The sequence below is a fragment of the Triticum aestivum genome, chromosome 1A (assembly GCF_018294505.1).
Source record: "Triticum aestivum cultivar Chinese Spring chromosome 1A, IWGSC CS RefSeq v2.1, whole genome shotgun sequence".
In the NCBI taxonomy this organism is placed as follows: Eukaryota; Viridiplantae; Streptophyta; class Magnoliopsida; order Poales; family Poaceae; genus Triticum; species Triticum aestivum.
The window spans coordinates 159,326,653-159,340,894 of NC_057794.1; positions in this window are offsets into that span (position 1 = coordinate 159,326,653).

A 14,242-nucleotide genomic window follows, 5' to 3' on the forward strand; every position below is an offset into this window, starting at 1 on the left:
ATCGCCTTGACCCACTATCTCGCACAGGGGAGTACCGAACCGAGCGCAAGGACCTCGATCCGAAGATCACAGCCACCGCCCAAGCTCCAACCACCCTCTGTCGTCAACCCCGTTCGCCACCGATGCCTCTGAGGACTTCTTCGAGACTGCATCCGAGCTCCGCGACCCATACGCTACCCTCCGGAGTCTCGAGACCACCGGAGCAGGCGTCACCATCACCGCCCGACCCGCCGCGCCGCTGTTTTGTCCAAGTCCGGCCGCCCCAGCCTCTGTTCCTCTCCGGTGAGCTGCCCTTAGCCGCCCAATCTCTCTCTAATGGTCCAGATTAAATCATGTTCTGTTTTTCCTCTCGAATAGGTATGCGCTGTTTAGAGGCTGTCCGCTGTTTAGCCATCGCAGCAAACACCCTCCAGTCAATCAGCATGCACCATGTGGCACATCCACAGTGCCATGACAGTTCTTCCTAGAATGCTTTTATGGCATAATTGTTCTTTGCAGATTCCATATCAAATTTTCATTTAGGTTTATCTTGAGATCCGTAACTCCAGATTCATCGATTCTTTTTCCTGTGTACTCGTAGTGACCAGGAGAATATTGAAGAACAAAAGTTTCACATTTTTGAACAGTTCAAATTTGAATTTGTTTAAATTTGAATTCAAACTTTCGGAGGCCGTATCTTTCAAACTGTTGATCCAAATTAGTTGATTCTTTTTGCATTGTGATCCTACCAGCATGTAGATAATATATACCTACTAATATGTTTTGTTATTTAAGTCTTTATTTGAATTCGTTGCTGTTTACTTTATTTTAGTGTTATGTGAGCATAGTTTATTTATCGTTGCGTCCGTTAATCGTATAGATTGTCCGGAGTGTGAAGTGGATCAGAATTAATCATTAGAGTACTTCAGCACCGTTCAAGGCAAGTTTGCACTTTTGATTTTGCTCATCATATATTCTGCTATGCAAGTGTGATTTTGGTGCTATGATATATGCTTGGCCTGATATGTGTATCTCGTGTTATGTTTGGTATTGATTGTGTTATGTGATGGTGTGATCAAATTAGTATGGTAGACACGGGCATGTGTCGAGTGATCCATGAAAGTGGTGAGTGTTTATAGCCGTAGGCTCGGGATTATTAACCAGGTGAATGTGTCACTAGCAGAGCGCTCTATTGTCCCTAGAGAATGGCCCATTGACAGAGCGCACTTGAGGCGAGGTATAGTTTTCGGAACTTAAATCAGGTGAATGCATCCTTGGCAGAGCGCTCTATTGTTCCTAGAGAATGCGCCACTGACAGAGCGCACTTGAGAGACTTTTGAAGTTCTTGTCATGTTTATTTAGAATCTTTGGGTTATCTTGGGTGAGTAAACTAGAGACGGTTGTGAGTTCAGGTAGTGGAGGTAGGTGAAGACATTCTTCTCCAAACTAACTTGTGTGTTTTGTTTGTCATACAATGCTTTCTGGAGGTAGGTTTGCTATATCATATTGTGTGATTTGCCAATACATTCAATGTATTGACCCTTTGTGGCTGCAACTTATCATGTTGCAGGATTTTCAGATGATCAGTGAGATACAGTAGGGTCGCGAGTCTTCACTCAACATGTTCTCCAGTGGGCATCGATGGACTCATCGTTGATTATGCTACCTTTCCGCTGTTATTATTGAATAAGTTAGCCATGTGCTATTTAGTTTGTAATAATTTATAAATTCTGGATCATACGTTATAGTAAATGATGCACTTGTTATTTGATATTCATATGTATTGTGTGTGCTAGCGAGTCGATCCAGTGACTAGCACAGTGAGCACAGACATCGAGTATTATCAGATTCGAGTCGTTACATGATCATAGTTGTTCGTCTGTGCTTTGCCTTCTCTTCTCGCTCTCTTTTGCGTATGTTAGCCACCATATATGCTAGTCGCTTGCTGCAGCTCCACATCATACCTTTGCCTTACCTATAAGCTTAAATAGTCTTGATCGCGAGGGTGCGAGATTGCTGAGTCCCCGTGACTCATAGTTTACTTCCAAAACCAGATGCAGGGACCGATGATACCGTTCCAGATGATGCGCTTGAGCTCAAGTGGGAGTTTGATGAAGACTCTCGTCGTTACTATGTGTCTTTTCCAGATGATCAGTAGTGGTGCCCAGTTGGGGCGATCGGGGACTTTGTCGCATGTGGGGATTGATCTTTATTTTGGTACCGTAGTCGGGCCATGAGTGTATTGGATTATTGTAATGTTATTCATGTATTTGTGTGACGTGGTGAGTGTAAGCCAACTATGTATCATTTCCCCTTTTATCTATTTACATGGGTTGTTGTGAAGATTACCTTACTTGCGACATTGCTTTCAATGCGGTTATGCCTCTAAGTCGTGCTTCAACACGTAGGAGATATAGCCGCATCGAGGGCGTTACACTTTATGAGCTATGGAATTGCTCTAGTGCTTCACTTATATCTTTTTTAGCACGGTGTGATTTTGTATTTTTGAAGAAATACTCTCTTGCTTCACATAGATTTATTTGAGAGTTGGTAATTTTTTTAAGAGATTCTCTTCTGCTTCACTTCAATTAATTTGAGAGAAAGAATTATTATGCTCATGATCTTCACTTATATTTGTTTGAGCTTATCAAAAGCAACAGATGAAATTAGTCCCAAAGTGATAGATATCCAAGAAGGTTATAATAGAAACTTTCATGAAGATGATTGGACAAAATAAACTTGATCCTTGTAATAGTTTTGAGATATGATGATGTGATATGTGAGTCATGTTGATGAGTAATTATGCTTTAGTAAGAATATTGGTGTTAACATTTGTGATTCCCTATGCAAGCACAAAAGTCAATAGTTATGCAATGAAATTACATCCTACTTGTGGTGCATTATCTGGTGTTAATTATGCTTAATGCTCGCTTATGAGATTATTTGTTTCTCGGTTGGTCACTTCTCAATCTTTTGCTAGCCTTCATTTTGCACTAAGTATGATCACTACTTGTGCATCCAAAATCCTTTAAACCAGTTTTGCCACATGAGTCCACCATACCTACCTATATGCGGTATTCTTTTGCCGTTCTAAGCAAATTTGTATGTGCCATATCTAATTTTCAAAATAAACTTCTCTTTTGTGTGCTCGTACCGCTCATGAAATTCTTTTGTGGCTAATATATTTCCATGCTAGATATGTTATTCTCACGATGAGTGTTTATTCACTTGTCATTGCATGAGAGTAATGCAAAGGTATTAGGGATGCCCAGTCCCGAAATGAAAATTGAATTTACTTTATGTTGTCAAATAATAAATTCCTTGGAAAGTGTTGGTATGGAAGGCACCCGTGGATACGGCTAGCCATGGAAAGTGAAAGTATGGTTGAAAAAGGAATAAACTTTAATTTCTATTTGGGAACCGCCTATGATATATCTAGCATGGAAAGTATTGGGAACTACTCGATCGTTCTAGTTGATAGGAAAAACATGCCTCCCAAAATGTTTTTATCTCTATCTTTTTCACTTTCATCTCTGGCACCTCTACAAATCCCGACTTCCCTCCGCGAAGGGCCTTTCTTTTACTTTATGCAATTTTTATTTTTAATTTGAGTCTCCATCTTCTCTTATAAAGCACCAACTAGGGGCACTAAGATTGTACTTGAGCATTGGGTGTAGCAAATATGCGAGTGTGTTTCATGAATGGATCAATGATTGAGCATGATGGGCTGGAGATAACTTATTTTAGCATTGATATTTTGAAATACACGGTTGCTTGTTGATATGCTTGAGTATTTAAGTCTCATGTCAAAACTAGACTATTGCTTTGAACCATATAAAAAGTCCAAATGTCCATGCTACAAAGAAAAGAATATGAGATGACATGTTAGGAAGCATTCCACATCAAAAATTCTATTTTTACCATTTACCTACTCGAGGACGAGCAGGAATTAAGCTTGGGGATGCTGATACGTCTCCAACGTATCTATAATTTTTTATTGTTCCATGTTGTTATATTATCATTCTTGGATGTTTTACAATCATTTTATATCATTTTTTTGGTACTAACCTATTGACATTGTGCCAAGAGCCAGTTCTTATTTTTTTTCTTGTTTTTTACATCGCAGGAAATCAATATCAAACGGAGTCCAAACGCAGTGAAACTTTTTGTGGATTTTTTTGGACAAGAAGACATCCAATGGGCCACAGAAGCACCTGGGGGTGCTCCGAGGGGAGCACAACCTACCAGGGCATACCTGGAGGCCCAGGCGCGCCCTGGTGGGTTGTGCCCACCTCGGGTGCCTCCCAAACCGCTTCTTTACTCTATAAATACCCCAATATTCCAGAAACCCTAGGGGAGTCGACAAAAATCAATTCTAGCCGCCGCAAGTTCCAAAACCACTAGATCCAATCTAGACACCATCACGTGAGTAGTTCTTTGTAGACCTACGGGTCTGTAGTTAGTAGCTAGATGGCTTCCTCTCTCTCGTTTGATTCTCAATACAATGGTCTCTTGGAGATCCATATGATGTAATTCTTTTTGCGGTGTGTTTGTTGGGATCCGATGAACTATGAGTTTATGATTAGATCTATCTTTTTATCCCTGAAGTTTATTTGAGTCCTCTTTGATCTCTTATATGCATGATTTCTTATAGCCTCGTATTTCTTCTCCGATAGTTGGGTTTTGTTTGGCCAACTTTATCTATTTATCTTGCAATGGGAAGAGGTGCTTTCTGATGGGTGCTTGATCCCAGTGACAGAAGGGGGACCGACACGTATGTATCGTTGCTATTAAGGATAGCAAGATTGGGACTATTTCTACATAAATAGATCTTGTCTACATCATGTCATCATTCTTATTGCATTACTCTATTTCTCCATGAACTTAATACACTAGATGTATGCTGGATAGCGGTCGATGTGTGGAGTAATAGTAGTAGATGCACGCAGGAGTCGGTCTACTAATCTTGGACGTGATGCCTATATAATGATCATTGACTGGATATCGTCGTGATTATTTGGAGTTCTATCAATTGCCTAACAGTAATTTGTTCACCCACCATTTGCTATTTTTCTCGAGAGTAGCCACTAGTGAAACCTACGGCCCCCAGATCTATTCCTTATTATATTTGCCTTTGCAATATATTTTCCTTTGCTTTTATTTTCATGTCTATTAAACCAAAAATACAAAAATACCTTGTTGCACTTTATTTTATTTGGCGTTCGATCTATCAATTTATTACAACTCTCTCATGTCCGTTTGCCAATTTCTGGCGCCATTACCCGGAAGGGATTGACAGCCCCTTTAATGCGTCGGGTTGTGAGTATTTGTTACTTGTGTGCAGGTGATGTTTACGTAGTGTTGCTTGGTTCTCCTACTAGTTCGATAACCTTGGTCTCATCACTGAGGGAAATACCAACCGTCGCTGTGCTGCATCATCCCTTCCTTTTTGGGGAAATACCTACATAGTTCTAGTAGACATCAGATAGCAATGCTAGTGTGTTAATTTGGTGCAGGCTGCTGAAGATAAGAAGACAGATTCTGAAAACATCAAGGCAACCCCATTGTTTCTTTCCAATAATTCTAGGGCAGGTAATATAGAAATTAATTTGTTCGGTTCCCCTCCTAATTTATGTTATGATGCAGTGGTCGTGACACTCTCCATTATCAATAATACAAGCCTGTCGAAATTGCCATCTGAATCTGTTTAGTTTCCTCTATCTCGAATCCAACGAAAAAAATGTATGTTTGTTAACCAATTACTGGCTCAAGCAATGATGAAAATCATGGAGGAATCAGAGGTGCACATTCTTGCACAACAACAACTGATCAATGTTTTCAGAGACAGTATAGCAAAGATGGAAGAACTTGCTCACATGCTTATGGGCGTCATCCGCGCTGAGGTTGTAGATTGTTAAGTCATGTTCATTTATTTGCACTGACATCAATCTTTGATTGCCCAGTGGATGTAATTTCCTGTAATATATGTTGGATGTGCTACATTTTTTCTTGTATGTCGTATATTTGCTTAGTGTGCCTCGCATTCCATTTAACTGGTCGCTAGGAAGCCAAAAAAGCAATGAAATTAATAGCTAGCACGAACTGTCGTGGGCCCTATATGAAGGATGGAGGCCCACTGCCCTTAATGGGCCCCCCCTAATGGGCTCGCAGGTGCCAATATTCGTTTAGGCCTTTGTTTGATCGGTTTTCATCTTGTCCAATTTTGCCTCCAGACATGTTCAAACTTTAGTGGTCCCAATAAGGGATGGGCCATAACCAGGCCGAAAGCTCTATTGGGCCGCTATAATTTAAACGAGCCAACAGTTACTTGTCCCATTACCTCTCGGGTCATTAACAGGCCAAAATCAGTGGGCAATAAGTGGGCTCATTCGATTTCACGGGTCGTTAACAGGCCGATACTAAGATCGGGCTATATATGGCTCAACTGTATTGTGGGCCTTTAGCAGGCCGAAGGAGACAGCGGGCTGCTATTGGACCATAAAGAGCATGGGCTGCTAAGAGGCTGAAAGTCAGGTCGGATTGTATATGGCTCAACTATGTTGTGGGCCTTTAGCAGGCCGAAGGAGAAACCGGGCTGGTATTGGACCATGAAGAGCATGGGTCGTTAATAGGCCAAAACTCGGGTCGGACTACAAATGGCCCAACTCCTTTATGGGTCATTAACAGGCTGAAAGACATACCGGGCTAGAAATTGGCCCAACACGTAAATGGGTTGCTAAAAGGCCGAAAGACGTACATCCTGAAAATTGGCCCATCCCTTGAATGGGATGTTAACAGGCCGAAACTACGTTGAGCCAATATTGATCCCAAATATATAGCGGTTGTTAATGGGCTCGAACTGACAATGGGCTGCAATGGTGTCAAATAGTTAACGGGCCAAATTGGCACATCTCGTATGGGTCGTGGGCCTAAATGGACCAGGCACAAGTAGGTCCTATATGGGTCGGCCTGCAAATTTTGACTGGGTCTGCCTCTTTCACCTAATTGGGCCAATGTTGGGCCTTGCCTCGTGTCAATGTATCATAGGCGGCTCACATACAATGGGTGGATGACATTTGTCCCAACACTGAGCTGACACGTGGATCCTCCAACGAATGAGAATTTTACACGTGGAAAATCCCCATTGGTCCGGGCTGTTAACGGGTTATTGGATCCAAACCGGAACCCGATAGCTTAACGGCGACCTGTTACGGCGGATGCCACGTGTCGGTTACCCCTGACGAAAACACTTCCATGACGCGTCATTTATTGTCATGGAAGTGGACACTTCCGTGATGATAACTTTGGTATTGTCATGGAACACTTCTACGACAGCACAGGTATGCCTATCTTGATTCTGTCATAAAATCGGCATGGATGTACATGCATGATAAAAAACGTGACCTACTGTGACAAACATGTATCATCATGGAAGTGGTTTTTTATAGTGTTGAGAGAAGCGTTTTGATGATGTCTCGGCCATCAGTAGATGTGATGACATCATAAACATTTCTGCCTTGCCGGACCGGCACTCTGTGCGGTCCGTGCATTTCTGCCCTGCCGGACCGGCCATCCCAACAAGCTGCTTCCCGATCAAGGAGGTGTCATCGCCGCCGCGTAGGCATCCTCAGCGTCGGCGTCCACCTCTGCCTCCATCACGTCCTCATCTTCCGCCGCCGCCAACTCATCTTTCTGCCCCTCCAGCATCTGGCAGCGGACGAATTGCACGATGATTCTAGCGTCGACATCCAAAGAGTCTATATTCAAGGTCAACATCTTGGTGTCCTTTGCATTGGCGGCTCTTCACCCTATTTTCCTTGAGCACGGCCTTCTTCTCCTCGAGCGCTGCCTTCCTCTCTTCAATCATGGTCCTCCTCTCTTCGAGCTTGATCCTCTTCTCCATCGCCTTCATCAACTGCTTGAACCTCTCTGCCTTCCTCTCCTCCTTGATGTACGAGCGCCTCACACAATGTCAGGACCCCGACTCGATGTCACATCGATCTAGCCGGTAACACCTCATATCACTTTGCGGCCTCACGCACGGTATTCCCACGGGTGTCGCCTTACCTTTGCCCGGGACCGTTTGCGCCTTTTGGCTCACGTATATGATAGTGTCGCTAGCATCCATATGATAAGGAGCCCGGGCTGACATGACTAGTCGTAAACCCAAAGTGGCATAGACTTACAGGGACAGGCATCCATGACCCAGCCTCGAACGTGTCGGTCATCAGCAAGTGGGTCCGGGCTGTAGCACTGGGCTAGCAGGACTCCGGTAAACCGGGCTGTAGCGGGCTAACAGGACTCCGGTACTCAAAGCGTGACATTTCCCCGAAGGGACAGACACAGGAACGAAGAAGGACACATGCCGGCCAGCCTAAGTGTTCCAGAGCAGTAGCAAGCTACCATGGCTCAGCGGTAACACTAGGTGACATTTCCCGGTAAGAGAGGCTACTAAAGATAAACAACTAGATAGTCAGATCCCACACATACCAAGCATTTCAATCATACACACAATATGCTCGATATGTGCAAATACAACGAAGCATCACAACATGACTCTACGACACAAGTACTTTATTTAAGGCTCAGGGAGCCATACATAACACACACAAAGGTACGGGTCTCACGACCCAACATACAAGTCATACAGTCATACAATCCGGTAGCGGAAGTACATTGTCTGAGTACAGACAACTAGTAAAATAGAAGAGGCTTGGAAAGCCTAGCTATACTACGTGGTCCATCACAAGCTCAGGGTCACCACCTGGGTCTTTAGCCTACTCGTTGATGTCAACGTCTACATAGAACCCATCAGAAGGGGTTGCAGCGTCTTCTGTAAAATGTAGATTATAGCAACATGAGTACAAAGGTACTCAGCAAGACTTACATCAGATCCTACATACATGCATATTATCAAGAAGGGTTGGTGGAGTTATTGCAGCAAGCCAGCTTTGACTCTTGGCTAGACTATCCTACGATACTCCAACTTGAAATGTTTTGCGCACACGAGTCCACTACTCACCACTTCAATACACTACCGAGGATCCACCTCCGTCTTCCTACGGAAGAGCCATCCTCGGCACTCACACTTATCTTGAGGCTTTTAGTAGTTTCCATTTACTTGTCTATGAACTGTATCGGCAACCAAGTAGTCCTTTACCGCGGACGCGTCTATTCGAATAGATTATGATAACCATGCAGGGGTGTACTTCTTCATACATGTTTCCACCACTTAGCGTCTGCACACGACATGTGCTCGGCAGACTTCAAGCGAAAGCCGACGTGGGTGTAGACCACGACCTACCTAAACACTTAAGCCTCTAGTCCAGGTTTATCGCCTATTCAGGTTCCATCCGCAGGGAGTCCGGCCGAGGTTTCCCATACGGCCCCGAACGATGTGAACAGGGTTCCCGAGATACCTAACGGGTATCCGGTACACCCGGCCACGTACCTACCGCATCACAGCCCACCCCTACGGTCAGCGCTGTCCACGGCCTCCAGTAGGCTACAAACACCAGAAACTACTTGCAACTCCTGGACAGAGAGCTAGGGTGAATAAGAAGTCGAGCGGGGTCATATTTCAGGGCCTAATGCATGGTAGTAGCTGTATCTTAAATCACATATACAGATCTCGGTGCTTAGGGTCGGCTTCAATGAAACAACCCACCATGTACTCCTACATGGCCTCTCATCGATACCTTTACCAAATCGTGTTCACCACACCACTCTCATTACCGACATTAACATTTCACTCTAGCCCATCACCCAGATGAACCAGACCTGACACGACTCTAAGCATAGCAGGCATAGCAAGGTAGGAACAACACACACACATGGCTCAATCAACTCCTACACATGCTAGTGGGTTTCATCTAGTTACTGTGGCAATGACAGGTCATGCAGAGGAAATGGGTTCAACTACCGTAGCACACAGCAGTTTGAAACGCGTTGTCTTAATGCAGTAAAAGAGAGCAGGAGCGAGAACATGGGATTGTATCGATATGATCAAATGGTTGGTTGCTTGCCTGATGGTTCGATGCACTGATACGGTTCTTCGTTAGGGTAATCACGGTACTCCTCGGGGGCAGAACCTGTCGCAAAGGACATCGATACACAAGCATCACCAAACAATGTGCAACAATATGATGCATGCATGAAACATGGCAATATGAGTGTGTTGGGCTAATGCAACTAAAACCAGAAGGGTTTGAACAAATTTGAATCAAGGATTCAAATTTCAAACTCAAACATGGCCTCTTTTAAGTGCTTTTTCTTGTTCTGCTTAAAACATCAATTTAACTTGTTTGATCATGCATGAAAATAGTACAGATGGATAGATTGGATTTTTCTGATCATTTTTCATATATAATTTGTCCAATTTGGAGTTACAGAATAAAAGTTATGAATTTTTGAAGTTTAAATAATATTCTGGAATTTCCTGATTTAAACTAAATCCAGAAATTATAATTATTGCGCCAGCATGACGTCAGCATGACGTCAGTGGTCAACTGTGGCTGGCTGGGGTCAAACCTGACGTGTGGGGGCCACACGTCAGTGACAGGGGGATTTAACAGAATTAAATTAATCCTAATTAGGGATTAGTGGCGCTGGGGCCCACTGGTCAGTGTCAGAGGGTTAACTAACAGTGGTTAGCGCTAATCCTAATTAGCTACAGGGCTAGGCCCACCTATCAGGGACTCAGGGGGGTTCCTGCCGTGGTCAAAGTGGGTCAAACCCACCGGCGACATGACGCCGGCGAGGCCCGAGACGGCGGCGCGACGCGGGATCGCGCTACAGGGCACGGGCGAGGCCGTGCTTGGGCTCGTTGGAGAGCCCTTGCTCCCGCGCGTCGAACGGTGGTGGTGGCCGAGCCTGGGGTGGCCGGAGTCGACGGCGGCGAGCTCGGCTGCGGCCGCCAGAGTTCGGGTGCAGTCGGAATCGGCGTTGCAGGGGGTTTGGGGAGGCGTTGGTGTGTGCTACATGCTCCTGGTGAGGTGTGGAGCACGATGGTGTGCTCGGTTGGGTGCTACGGTGACCGTGGCCACGACGGCGACATCGCCGGCGGCGTGGAGCTCTCGGCCAAGGTGGGGCTAGGGCCTAGAGGTCGGGAGAGACCAGGGGAGAAGGGGGAAACGATCCGGGGGCTCACCGCGGAGCTGCAGGGATGGTTAGCGGGCTCGGGGACGCGCTGGAGACGACGAATTCGACGGCGACGATGGTCGGAGCCCGAAGAGGGGAACGGCGACGTGGCGGCGATGCAGGGCTTCCGGGGAGCTGTGGAGCGGTGGGGAGGAAGAGGGGGTCGTGGCGGAGCTTCTGAGCTAGTCGGGGGAGCGAGGGGTGGCCGGAGACGGCTGCTGTGACGAACGGCGGCGAGGATGGTGTTCGGCCGTGTGAGAGAGAGAGCGAGGGAGAGGAGGGAAGAGCCGGGGGAGAGTGAGAGAGAGCAGGGGGGAGGCGTGGCGTCGTCCAGGGGCATCGAGGCGAGGAGAGGAGGGCAGGCAGGCAGGGAGAGAGGTGGCGTGGCGCGGTGGCGCGCGCGCGCCGGCCACACTCCCCTCCCTCTGTCGGGACGAAGACGACAGAGGAGGGAGGTGGGCTGGGCCGGCTGCTGGCTGGGCCACACAGTGGAGGAGCCCAGGTAAGGTTTCCCTCTTTTATTTATTTCTGTTTTCTAATTTCTGACATTTGTTTTGATTTAAATAAAATATTAAATCATTTTATTAACTTATGCCCATTTTTGCAGGAGCTAGATATATTATTCCAGAGCTCCTTTATAATTGGCATAATATTTGGACATATATTAATATATATAATAAATATATTTCCAAAGCAAATATTTATGCATTAATTCCAAATGCCCAAAATAAATACCTATGAGCTCTTAAAATATTGGTTTGATTTTTTTATCTCTGTCCAATATTTTCAGAGAGCAACATGAGCATTTTCTTGGACCTTTTTGGAGAAATTTTTATTTGGATCATTTTAAAAAATGATTCTGAGGGTTTCACAGATCCCCATCTCAAGTTTCTGATGAAAGAGTAAACATGATGCAACACTCTAATGCATGGCTAACTAGGATGTGACACACAAGCCTCTTCCTTCTTAGCCAATATCTCCTAGAACCTCTCCATCATCTTGGCCACCACACCTTCTCGCTTCGACCTCTCCTCCTCCCACTTCTTGCCCAACAGATTTCGTCTAACCTTCTTCGGTAGTTCTTGGGCTGGGTCGGTAGGGCCGCCGGTTTCTTCCTCGTTGGCTTGAGCGGCGGTCTTGGCAATGAAAAGGTTCCACTTTGGTTTCCCATTCAACTTCAACCAACAATGCACGACGACGAAGGACTTCTTCTCCAGCTTCTTATACACCACACAAGCACGAGTAGGCTACAAAGTGAAATAATGCATATCTGTCTAGTGAGCAACAAAACAATACATGTCCGGGTAGTGATCAACAAAACTAAAGCATATACGGTAAGTGATCAACAAAACTAAAGCATAGCCGCTTGTGATCAACAAAACTAAAGCATATCCAGCTAGTGATCAACAAAACAAAAGCATACTCGGCTAGTGATCAACAATACTAAAGCATATCTGGCTAGTGATCAACTTACTTGCTTGGTGATTTGTGCACCGCTAGGCCACCGTGCGATGAGATGCTTCAAGTGCCCACAATACTTGGAGAGGCCTCTTGGATGGTGTACCATCGATGGTTGAGGGACTTCCACTCACGGTTGCAAATCAATGTATAGGAGTAGGGCGCGAAATGCTTGTGCTGATGGAACCATATGTGAATGTTCCTCCAAAAGGTTGTGCCCTTTTGCTCCTTGCCATGGCCCGGATCGAGGCTGGTGGCCAACCATGCGCCGCACAGCAACTCGGACTCCCGCATGTTAGAAGCTTTTTCCTCTACCCTTCTTCTTCGGATCGCCGGTTGTATCGTATGACTCATCGTCCTCCTCCCCCTCCCCTCCGGATGCTGCTCTCCGCAGCCCAATACTGTTGTTGTTGTTGTGTGTCATCGTCGGTCTGGGTGTAGGACTGTTGCGTGGCCGTCTAGGTGTAGGGCTGCTGGTGGTGGTAGTTGTCGGACTAGGTGGGATCCGAGTCTTCCACCTGCCCGTCTAACCCCCTTCTCCTCCCTCGCCTCCATCGTGGATGCTATCGAGCATCTCCCTGTCCACGTCGTACACCGGCTCCCCCGCTCTCGGCATTGCAACAAACAGCACGCGGACACCCATCTGCTCTCCACTTGCCGTCCTCGCCCGGACGAGCGGCAGCGAAGAATACTCGGAGAAGAGTGGCGTCGCGTTAACATCGACGATGTAAGGAATCGTACCGGCGAGGTTTGCGAGCTACTTGGCGGCGTAGTTGTACGGAGGCTTGTAAGGCTCCGGCCACAACGTCGTCTGCACTGTGGGCGCGCCCGTCTGGCGGCGTTCGTCACGGCCTCGCTGACCACCCCGTCCGCCACGCCCACCACGCCCATTGCCACCACCAAGCCCACCGGCGGACAGACACTTCAGTTTCTCCTCCTTTGCGGCCTTCGCTTTGACGCGGCGATTTTGCCGTGTCTCCGAGATGATCTTCCGGGCGGCGTGATGCTCAGATCCTCCGGCACCTCCGCCGGCTCCATCTCTGACAGGTTCTTCGACGGTTCCATGCGTCGACGGTGGAATGAAGGAGAGGCTGGAGAAAAGAGCGGGAATTGGGCGGAGAGCGATGGAGAGTGAAAGAAGAGAGTGGGGGATTTTGGCACGGAAACAGTGCAGGATGCTACAAAAGCGCGAGCTTGGCCTTCCTTTTGGCTGGGCCAAGGGGGCGAAGAGCGACGTTTCGCGTGTCCGAACTCCTGCAAACATCCCCCACTTTTGTCTCTAATTTGCGCCTTTGCGGGAAAAATTGCGTCCGGACCGCTTCGCGGGCCGATACAAGACTGCTTTGGATGGCTTCCGCGGTCCGAACGGTTGCGAGAGGTTTGCGGATCGGCCTCAAAGATGCCCTAAGGGCACAAATAGGATTTGGAGGGGTTATTGTAGCGAACCGTCCAAGGGGTTCGTTTGCTAGGATGGCTCCTAGATCTCACGTCAGATTGCTATTGCCGTTCAAGAAAATTCGTTCCTAATGGACCTAAACATCAGGTGGAGATGTTTGGAACTCCCAAAAGATTTACGCAAGCCAAACTAATGAAGGCTCCTGTAAGGCATCTGCAACCGAACCCCTGATCCACGACACTCATTCATGTATGCGAAGAACTGATCTGC